We start from the raw sequence: 12,166 nt of genomic DNA on the forward strand, positions 1-12,166 counted from the left end.
AGAATCTTTCGCCATTTCAAATGGCTAGTCTCTCTAATGAGGCCAGATTGTAGTGTAAGGGTTTACAGATGATAAACACTAATCACTTTTATTCTCCTCAAGTACTGGAACATGTTTAATATGGGTTTTTTTTCTAATGTAAATGGATATTGTCATGTCTTGGTCTCTTAAGGGTTTGCAGATATTTGTGTCTATTTCCTGCGTTTTTTCACGATCAGCCCTACTGGCATATATAGTTTGACATTCCCCCAATGCTGCGGTGTACATCTTATTGCTCTTCCTAATCTGTCAGCACTGCGCTGGTCCAGTTCCTCTGCGAGGGCCTCCTGTCTCCTCAGTGAGGAATGCACGACTCACAGGTGCTGTGGCCACCTCTCGCCCTGCACACCCTGCCCTGCCACGCTCCTCACAGAGACGAGCTCTCAGGGATCACTGGCGGAACCTGAAGAGTCACTGTTGCTAAGCAGCGGTGCTCTAAAGAGAACTCTTCACCCCAGGCAGCCTTTGGTCTGCTTTTCTTTCCCGGAGAAAAGGCCAGTCCGGTCATTCCAATTCTCCCAGCGCAGGAGAGCTGCAGGTCCACCTCAGTAACCCTGGTCAGCACACAGCTGACCACCAGCCAGCCAGTTTGGAAACCTGGGACCAGGCTTACAGACAAGAACCCTCTGCCAGCTCCGTGTTGTACTGAATTACACCAAGGCTACATTATGCTGCTTACAGTTAAAATTCATGCTTAGTATACTAAGTCTGTGGTTATAATAAAAGGCATTTACAAATGTGACCAACCAAAAATCCCCCAGAGATTGCAGTCAAAAAGGCACTTGAGCTCTTCGACGCTTAAGCCCACACACTGTCCCAATTACTCTCACGCCTCATAAACAGTCTGCAGTCTATTCCCAAACAGTTTATTTTTAATCAAGCCTACCCACTCCTCACTGCTACACTAAGCTTGTCTGAGGAGAAACCAGCAGATTCCAAACTCAAAAATACACAATTCAGGAAAAGACCTGCGAGGTTTCCCGTGTTTCACTTGGTGTACTGGACGTGCGGAGCTGAACCAGGACCAGTCTGGCACTAGCACTGGGCTGCCAGCAGCGGGCTCTGTGGGAACATGCTGACAGGGGACACCCTTCCTCGTCATTGTCCAGGCCGTCTGCCTCTGACACCACCTGTACTTGGCTGGAACTGCCGCGTGCAAAATGTGAACTCGAACGTCCCTTTCGTGCGCGTGTAGAACCTTCGCTTCCATCTCTCTCCCTCTCTCCTGCCTGGATCGCGCCGCTCCCGAGCTTCGGCATGCTGCCAGTCCTACGGGCTCAGTCAACCACCCTCGAATGACTGTTGCCATGGCGCCCAACATCACCTCCAGCCACAGGCAAGCAGTTTCTCGGAACAGTTGATGGAAACGTCCTCTGACTCCTTCCATCCTTGCATTAACTCACTTATTCCCAACAACTAAAAATGAAATACAACCAAAGGGAATAATCGAGTTTCGCATGGCTGACTGATTAATTGATCAACTTACAGTCAACATGACACTAGCAGTGTTTCAATAAGCCATAAAAAAATACATTTTGACAAAACAACTTGATAGATCTCAAGTAAAAGCAGTGTAATTGTGACCTCAAATGGACTAAATAAACTTTTCACAGAGAATGAGCTATCAACTTTTCAAATCTGCTGGATACAAATTTGAGAAGAAATCTTTAAGTTTCCAGTGGCCGACAGCCTTCCACAGTGCAGACTTTAGATGCAGCTGTAAGTAGCAGTACTTTCCTGGGAATGGCACCACCACCCACTACAGACCTCCACTCCTCCTCTGCAGAACATGCTGTGTGCTCATGTATCCATAGGTGCCCTCATCTCCCAGGGCTGCGGGTTTGGGCCTTGACTGCCAGTGCCCTTGAGTAAGGGGGACGCTTCTCTTTATGGTAAAATACCTATTTAAGCCCCTGGGCATATAGCACTATCAGTGTTGTGCAAAAGGAACTGTTTCTTGTTGTTAAGAAAAAAATAAAGAGAAAAATGCACATTACTGGTAATAACAGAGCTGAGACATGAGATCCTGATACAGGAAATACACATTATTAATTGTAATTCTTCTAGAGCTGGAAATACACAGGGTTACCTTGTTTTCCTTCTGTCAAAACTCTGAATAGCTTAATTGGACTTCTTGCTTTATTAGTACAAGCTAATGTATTGAAGGCCCCTGATCAAGAAAGCTGCTCTTTAGGACCATTGCTGCACACCCTAGCTCCAGAGTTGGTGCTCCTATTCCAGATCATTCCCATTAGTATTCCAGCCCTGTTCCTGGAAGAGTTCAACACCAACTTTGCAACAAAACCAAACACAACACACAGCAAGACCTCTTCTGGCCCTTTAAAACCTTAAAGCAGCAAACAGGGTTAATGTGCATCTGTTATCTGTGCTTCGAGAACCTGATTGATCACCCCTGCAGCCTGGGGACAATCTCTATCTCTCTCAGCACGAGGACGGGAGGAAGACTATGCTGCTGGGATGAAGGGGCAGTCCTCTAAGAGCTTTCTCATCTTGCCTTCCATTCATCTAACTCACAAAGGCCTTTATCCCACTGGCTTTACCATCCCCAAATCTACCTATTTTCCATGACAAAGACAGAATTTCTTTCCCTTTTCAATGAAATCACACTTTCCAGGCAATCCGAACAGTTGAAACGTAAGAGGGAGCTGTACTGACATGGCGGCATCCACCGCCATACTCTCACACTTCGGAGAGGCCTGAGAGGTCTCATTCATGCAGAAACCAGAGAATAATCATTCATCTGAACAGGAATGGCTAGGCTGAGACAGGACTTAACTGTTTTTTATCAAGCTCAATTTGTGCAAGAATTATATTGTGATATTATTGATGTTATCAACACAATACATTTTAAGACCGAATATTTAGAAACATTCCTGTATTTCCTATGTTGATTTCATGCACTGAACTCCTGATGTTTTCTTTACAAAATCAGTCTAAATTTCCATAGGAATTTCCACAATGCTTTGCGGTTTGCTAAAACAGATAAAACACGTTGTCATCCTTTGCTCTCAGCCACTGCAGTGTGTTGTTAGTGGCTCTGGCTGTTCAGCCCCCACACTGCAGAGAGAGTGTGTGGGATCTGTACATTGCAGGCACACCCCAGCTGGAATAGTTAGACCAGGAAAAGACAACTACAACACTTGCTTGGAGAGTGGATTTGTGCTCCAGCAGTCCTTATTTCCTTCTCAAACCATTGCAGAAAACCAAAAGCATGCACCTACAGTGATGCCCACAATTTCTGCTGGCCAGTGAATGAATGACCACTCCACAGTTAGTTATGGATGGTGGGGATATTGTGACATTCAAAGGCTACAACCAGCATGGAGTGGAACTTAATTAATTCCACTTTACAATAGAGAGCTGGAAAAGGTCAAATATGATAGACGAGTGAAAAGAGATGGCTCATCATGGCACTGTCCTTTCCACCTGTGGTCTTCTTCCATGGCAAAACTACCGAATGAGAAGAAATGGGAAGAAAATATTTTGACTATGAAACTGCTGTCCAGTAACATGTTTGGCATCCTGCTCAAACCAGTAAATTATACAGGCAGACACCGCTTCTAGAGAAACAGTCCTGAAACATTTCTATTTTTACTAAATCACACCGTCTCCGATGTATCTCTGCAGCACTAGAATTAGTATTCCATTCTGCGCTTGTCCTATATTCATCAGGCACCTGCAGTAGAATGTAGTTTACTGTGTCTATGTCTATTAAATCAGAGTCTGCCTTTTAAAAAAGATTGTATCACAGGGAGGAACTTTCTACCAATCTTTAAAAGTCTTTTTTTAAAAAGAGACTCTTTCATTAGACAGAACTCAATTTCAGAGCCAACAAAGGGTACGCATTGGATATGAGAACTGTTGAAGTTAAAGAATCTTTTCTATGCAACATCTGGAGCTTCCTTTCAATGTCTGTCTTTACCACCGCTTTCTGATGCCTGAGACACTGCTTGTGTCGCAGGTGGGATTCGCACGGAAGACATCAATAAACTGATCATTTAAGATCATTGACAGCAGCATCTCTCAGTGAGTTCAAGGCTAGCTCCACTTTCTGGGAGGCAAGCCTGATGGCAGGAGCTTGGAACTTTCCTGATCGATGTTAGATTCATCACATCGCCTCTTCAGTGAATGGGAAGCCAGCACTGGAGTATGAGGTATGAATTTTGAAGTGCTTTAAAGACATTCTGAACAGAATCTTTATTCCACATGACCGTTTATCTTTGCCTCAATACAAGGATACAATACTAGCCCAGGAATGGTCTTCTGGGACTGTAGCTCAGCAAGAGGGCAAGAATGTTTTCATAAGGCTTGCTTAAATCAGGACAAAAAACATTTACTTCAAGGAACTGAGAACAATCTTAATTAAACTGAATTCTTAATGACATACAAATATGTTTCTTTGTCATCTGCTTCCTTTTGTCCTGTTATAAATGAAATATTTAACTTTTCAAAATATTAACTTATGAAGCTTTTATTTATGAAATTACTTTTTATGAAATGATTGTAGACATTTCTTTGAAAATCATCCTGTTTATTCCAAAGAGGTTTGGAAGGTGACTTTTATCCTTTTGATTCACCCAAAGCACAGACAGCAGCACAGGGGTTTTGCCTTATTATGTCTTATAATTCCATGATTTTATCTGTCCAGTTTTATAGCTTGTGGTCATCCGATTGCTATCTGGAGCTTACGCAGAGTTGTACTTGATTTACTGTTACACAACATTTCTTAGGGGAAATGCATTTGTCATTCAGCGATGTCTTAAGTCTCACTTATCCAGCATGCTATAAGGCTCTGCAAATTGTGTGCTTTATGTAATTGCTAGGTGTCACTTTCAGCAAACTGCCACAGGGTGAGTTAAAAAAAGACCATCTCCTGCAAAACAGGGAAGGCTGGTTTTATATTATTGGAAGTGTTGCAGAACAACACGGGGGGGTTTTGTTGCCCCTATATCCACAGAAACAGATGGGCATGCAGTATTTACCATGCCGAACGCTGTCTTCATACACTGAAATTGATTCCTTTACTTCAAAGAAATCCGTAAAAAAATCACTGCTCCTGGAAGCAGTGGAAGGACTGACCGCCTTGAGAAATGGGGAATCTGATCCTCTTCGTTTTGCCGTGGGAATGAGGAGAGAGCTGCAATCTGACCACAGTAACTAGATCCCGATGCCCAGAACCCGCCTGGTCCCCAGGTACTAGCGGTGGGGGGTCTAGGTCTCTGGAGACTCTGCACTTCAGAGATTCTTCCTCACTTCTCTCAATACGGCAGAGTCCCCCTTCCCTGGACATGCACCAGAACTGAGCGAGCCCCCACTCCAGCACAGCACCACAGGAAGAGCTGGAGGGAAAGTGCCCAGGAAACACTCCAGAGAGCAAATATGACCACAACAAAGCTACTGCTAGTTGGGCAATTCATCATATTGCTTTAATTTCATTTATGGTTTTATGCTTGTCGAGTTTTGCTGTTACACTGCCTTACAAAATCATGGTCCAATTTCACCAAGGATTTCCTAAAAAGGTTTAAATCTACCACTTTTCGGAAAAATTGCAGTTCCCTGTCTTATTTGATGTTGTACAATGCAAATAATGTATTTCACTAGCCTGAATAAGTGCCGTACCAACTTTCTTTGCACATTGTGTTTATCTGTCTCAGGGCTGCAACTTGGGAAAGAACACAGCAACAAGTACAACATCTGTTCTCAGCACTGGGGTCCGATTATGAACAACACACACTTTGTCTGAATATGTAAGGAGGTGTTTTTCTTCGTGTGTTTGATGTGACCTCTGTAAGTTCGAAAGTATTGTTTCAAATGACATGACAGAAGACGGAAAGATTAATAAATTCTGTTCTTAAGACATCAGCGTGTTTATCACTCCCTTGTGGGATGTCATATATTTTAAAGTCTTTGTTCTCCTTTTTCAGTTTCCAGATCATTTGCAAGCAGAACTAAAGGCCCTAATGAGCAATGATGTGCCCACGAGAAGGGGTTAATCTCCAGGAGAAACTGGATATGAGAAGCCCCTCAGAGCCCTTGAAGATGTGAAGAGGTGCTGCAGTCTGGTTCAGGACAACACGCACCAAGATGTTTACACAGCTGGCGATCCAGATCCTTGCCGACACGAAGAGACACCCACTCCAAATAACAACCTGTGACCAAAATTAACATACCAGGAGCACTCCAGCGAGACAGAGCACTGTGGGCTGAGTCAGAGAGGATGGACGTAAACAAGGATAAAGGGAAAATGATGGAAAATGTGCAAATGAATCTGAATTATCTTCCAAACAAACAGTGGCTCACTAGCAGTACAGAAATGAGAACTCCATGCATCTAAAATTATATTAAGGGAAAGGCATCTCCTCATTTCATGGTGCTGTGTGTCTCTGGAGTATGAAAAATCAGCTTTCTGAACACATCTTGAATGGAAAACCAGACATATTGTGCATGAAACATTTCAAGTAAAACAGAACAAAACATTTTTTATGAATAGTATCTGAACAAAAAAATGTAATTTTGCACGAACAATAGATGACAAGCACATATATCACTGAGTGTAGTACATGATCAGTTTCTTCTCATTTACAGGTCTCATGTTTACTCTTTGTCACTGTAATACCCCACTCAACAACTCAACTGTTTTATATGTAACCGGGAGAAAGAAATAATTCACATCTTTATTGTGCAAGGAGAAAATACATCACTGCACCCTTTAAACAGGCCTTTAAGTAAGAACGATGTAGAATTGAACATCTTTTGAACTGTGAAAGCTGCCCAGAAAACTGCACCAGAAACTGTTTTCACAGATGGCATCTCTAACAGACAATATCCCATTCTTTGCACTACTTTCTTTTCAACAGCAGTCCGTCATTCCTTCATCTGGCTGCCAGTCAGTGCTGGAGACCTGTGGGGCACCAGCGCCACTGTCCTCCTGGTCTGCAGGCTCACGAGAGACAGCAACTGGGAAAACCCCAACGACTCCAGCACCAGGCTGCCCCCCTGCCCCCCAGCCTCCCCCAGCCAGGGCGAACCCCCCTCAGCCTCTGAGGGCTCTACACAACGGTCATGCTCCTTTCAGGGCCTTTGTAAGCTGGTCTCTTGTGCTCCCCTGCTCTGGGAGAAAGAAAAGGAGCTATTGATGAAGAAGGGGCCCGTCGTGAACTGCAGAAGATAGCAAAGCCTGGAACACTAAACAAAGAGGGCTGCAGTTCAAACAAGCAGGCACTGATCAAATGTAAATCGCCCTGCTTACGAAAAGGACGGGAAACGGGAGCCCAGTTAGCTACATATTATGTTGCTTTGCGATTATCTATTTAAATTAAATCCAGCTCAAGAAAACAGACATCTGACTCTGTCAAACAGCTTTTGAAATTCCTTAACTTGCTGTCCTTCTCCAGGCTTCAAGCAAACAAAAGTTCGTTTGGGCAAAGGCTCAGAAATAAACACCTTCTGAAAAGTTAATGATCTGAACGGGCCAGGAAAAGCAAACAGGAAAAAACACTTTGCTGGAAGACAGCAAAGAAATTCCACTGGAATCTGCCACAGAACGGAATTAGTAAAATATCACTTTGTGGTCTATGAGGACTAGTGACCATGAAAACAAATACAACCTCCTGTACCTGAAACAATACAGTTCAGAAATAAACCCAGGAGCCACGCTGCCCTATCTACCACCCTGCTTCCCACCAAGACCCAGATCATTAAATAATGTTCAAATTAAGCAGCGATGCCAAGAATCTGCTGCTTACAAAGGATTAATTGTTGTCAACTACTGCAGTGTGACCAAAGACCATATTTTCCTGCCAGTAACTGAATTTCTATTAACAGCATAATTTCTGCATCTCATTAGCAGAAACTGGACTGAAGGAAGTGAAGGACCTGAGGCAGTGTGGTCCTTCCTGATGGGCCCGACCACCTCTTACACTGCAGTCGGCAATAGGAGATCTCATCTGCACTATACATCCTTTTTCCTGTATTTCCATATTTATTTCCAGCAGTAACGCACTAAACACCGAGGAGTATAAAAAGTATTAATTTACTTGGTTGAGACTTTAATTCAACTGAATTCTAATCTAACCATTTATACAGCAGGGTCCTGTACTGCAGTAACGTGTGTCATTCAGTGGCAGAGTGCTATACTGTCAACCACTCTAAATACCTCACGTAAAGTACTGGAGTACTGAAGAACAGGCATGTATGAGCGTGGGGAGCTTAATCCATGTCAAGTCTGACTGCACTAGGCAGGACTGGTAATTACACAGGCGACACCATCTGCACAGACTGCCTGCTAGGTGCAGTAGATGCGAAGGCAAAACAAAGAGAAAACAAGCCTGGCAGATTAGCAGAGCAGTTTCCCATTCTCAGCTTGCTCAGCCCTCAGCTGGCAGTGCATTCCTCCTGCAGACACACAGCCTCCTTAGGAGCACAGAACACACATAGACTTGCGCAACAGGCTTGAGCCCATACCAGTGTCAGCAGAAGGCACACAATCAAGAGCAGGCTGGACACATTTAGCACTTTGGTGTTATTTTTTCTGTGGGTGTGTGAATTCTTCCCACCCAGGCCAATATGAATTACAGCCTGGCAGCTCACAAATCATGCATCTAATATGAGTCCTGTCTCCAGAGTCACGAAGCTGTTCACACCAGGCTAAGCTCACTATACTTTCCTGTACTGACATGGAAAGGATTTAAACCTCCAACACATGAAAAACCTGCAAAACACCTTCCAACTTCATTACTTGGGAAATGCACACACATGTACCAAACCTGAGGCTTTACAGAGCAGGGCAGGGTATGTGTCCTTACAAGAATGAAACTATTGAAATTCATGTTGCTGAGAGGCAATAGCATGAGCAATACAACACTGTTCATCTGGGCGTAAGTCAAAATTCCTAATTAGGCCTGCTTCAAAGTTTGCATTTTGCTGCACATTTGCAGAAATCAGAAAAGCACAACTACTTAAACTGGGTTAATATGCACAAATGTATTTGCAACCACTGAACTACAGCACTGTACACAAATTCTTTAGATATAAGGAATAAAACTGCCATCCTTAGGGCAAATATATTATTAGAATTATTTGCAAAGTTACCAACAAATCAAATATAAGCCTTTCATGTCAGTAATACTGATTAGTTTAGCCGTGGGTGCAGTAGGATTTGAGTGCCTGCCTATAGGATATCAATAACACGCTACAGGAAAAACTGTATCAGTCACATGCTAAAACATGTGCAGTATGTGCTCTGCCCTCTGTGTACTGTAAGTACCGGCTAAACCTGAAAAACCTTTAGGAAAGGGGAGATTCCCTCATTCCCTCATTCAAATGTTTCTGACAAAATCCAAAATTTTAAATCTGCCCTTTCAAAACTTCTAAAACAGGTTCCCTTTGAAATATCAGGTATTGACGCAAATAATCTTGTACCTAACTTGTATTAAGAAGTATAATATATTTACAAAACAACAAGTCTGGCCAGCAGTGGGTAGGTGATTCAATTACCCTAAATCGGGTTTTAAAGTAAGTAAATTAAGATGTGAATTTGGTTTCAGAGAAAACAGACTTAAAGACCTCTTAGTATGTCTTGATTTCCAAAGTACTATTTATCTCTGAATATGTACACTATGTGACAATGTTTGTCTTCTGTCCTATTTAAATTTGTACTGTATATGTTGTATGTACTGTATGTCTTATCTCTTTTTTGCTGTACCGATAGCAAATTCCACCAACTATTGCTGTGTGGCAATAAAGAATAAAGAATTATCATATCCATTAGATAGCTATCTGAATTGTAAATGTACCACATATGAACTGTATATATTAAGGATCTGCAAAACACACAAAATACAAAGAAGAGATGTAAAAGGTGTATTGTATGCCCATAGAATTCTCTCTACCCCTGAGATTGTCTCAGTGCAGCACTACGTTAACTCAACAATGAGGAAGATTTATTCAGATAACCTGGTGCGCACACACAAAGTAATTACAAGCAACCACTCCAGAAAGCATTTATAACTTCATCTGAAATCAGCTGGATTAAACTGGGTCACACAGACGTTTTGTGAGAGAATCCAAAGAAAACGGAACCGGATCTGCACTGTAGTACAGAAGTCTAATTTGGGGTTCAAGTTTGACCTATATAATTCACTTATTGAGGCTCCACTCTCTCTCATATATATACACTCACTGAAATACTGTATGGATAGAACACACTATAAATGGTTTAATGACTTTTTAAAAAGTGCAATCCATGAAGGGAATACATCTCCAGTGTTCTACAGGTTAAACACAGCTGTTTTTTTTCCCCAGTAATAGGTTTTTCATCAGATTCCTGCTGAAGAGGGCTTTGGGTGGGTTTCCACTTATGTACAGCAATCCAAGGGCCAGATGTCATGGTTATGAAAAACCAAATCAAGCTTTTAAGCTCCTGAACAATCCATAGAAGAAAACGCTGCTGACTTGTCAGGTCGACATTCTCCGCAGGGATTTTACTGCCTGTTTAGCCATCGCATTTGCACATTGGTCTGGTTGAATAACATGCAATAACATCCATACATGAAAGAACAAACATATGAGCTAATATAGATGGGGCAAATAAGAATTCTAGAAGCTTATTTGAAGAATTGGGCTGTCTTCAGCATTTGTCAAACATGCTGAACTGAACAGGCCAGGTCTGTCTACTCCAACTCTCTAACTCAATTACAGGCAGCTCAGGCGTCTGGCTGTCAAGCTCTGCTGAAGCAGTGTCACAGCCACGCCAGTGCACTCCTTCAGACACACAGGCCCACTGGGACACTTCTCCCAAGAACACTTCCGGAAAAATATGCACTAGTCAATGTATCTCCAGCGCCCTTCGTGTCTTGTGCAACACTGAGGCCTGAGATGGGGCAGGGAATGAAATGGTATCATTATCAATAAGATTTCAACTTCCAGCCCTCTAAACACTCTGATGACATCACCGACTGCAGGCTGTCCTGTTGACATTCCGAAGGACCAGCCTGACTGCATTCCAGCAGAGTCCCTGCTGCCCAGCACACAGCCGCTGCCTGTCAGCCCCTGCTCCCGGGGCTCAGCCTGCACCTGCACGGCTCCCGTTCTCGTCCCCTGCCCACACATCTAATCAAGCCCCCGCTGCTCCACCAAGCCCACACAGTGCGTCTTCTGTGTCACGACTCGGAGCCTAGCACGACAATCCAGCTCGCCTAACCGCTCTGAAACACGGCCGTAAAAAAGAAAGAGCACACTCAGCCCCAGAGGCTCAGCCTGTTTGTGCAGAGTACAGGACTCCCCCCGACCTGCTGCTGAGAGAATGTGACTCCCCCCTGCCTGGGATACTAGTCTCTCAGTTTCCCCCAGCAGGGCTGGTGTGGCTCAGGGGTCAGAACAGCAGGGTCTGCAGTAGGAACTTGAACCCACAACCTTTCAGTTTCAAGTGCTGTGTGCTGTCCCGACATCATGTAGGGCATTTTAATAAAGTACACTGCATCAAATTGTGACACCCCTTTGTCGTCGTGACCAATGCTTTGTGCACATCTGACTATGTAATCAAGCCCAGGACTGATACACTCATCTGTCCGGTTGCAAATGCATCATCAAAACAGTTCGCTAGAGTTTCAGTGCAGGGCCTGGGACCATATTCCAATCAATATGCTGCTGTTACTACAGTCCAGTTCAATGAACTCAGCAATCCGGAGGTGTCAAGTGAGGGGAGAAGTGTTTGTCTATGAGGAGGGCACTCCACATTTCCCTTCATCGTGCTAAACATGAATTACTATTCCATGTAGCATAAAGATAGCAACATTTTTTTTCTGCAATACAACATTAATATCAAGTGATGTCTAGGAGTCAGGTGTAGAGTGCTTCACCTTTATGTTTAATTCAGTTCATGTTGCATCTTTTCTTACACAGCATATGCTAACTCAATATTGTAGCAGCTTCGTACAGTATACGATGGCCAAGAAATCAGGGATAAAATATATTGAGATGACTAAGCCACCCAGCCTTCGGCACCCACACATTTACTCAAGTTGGACATGGCTCTGTGTTGCACAAAGAGGGTGCGGTGATTCTTCATCTTATATTTGAAAAGGGTGTCATGTTGAGCAACAATCAC

General features: G+C 43.4%; 1 protein-coding gene across 6 annotated transcripts in view; it reads right to left on the reverse strand.

The window, feature by feature from the left end:
* Positions 1-12,166, reverse strand: part of ccdc85ca (coiled-coil domain containing 85C, a) — a 52,018-nt gene that overhangs the window by 36,385 nt on the left and 3,467 nt on the right. The gene's annotated exons all lie outside the window — the stretch shown is intronic.

This window comes from Lepisosteus platostomus, chromosome 10, assembly GCF_059453375.1.
Source record: "Lepisosteus platostomus isolate fLepPlt1 chromosome 10, fLepPlt1.hap1, whole genome shotgun sequence".
NCBI lineage: Eukaryota > Metazoa > Chordata > Actinopteri > Semionotiformes > Lepisosteidae > Lepisosteus > Lepisosteus platostomus.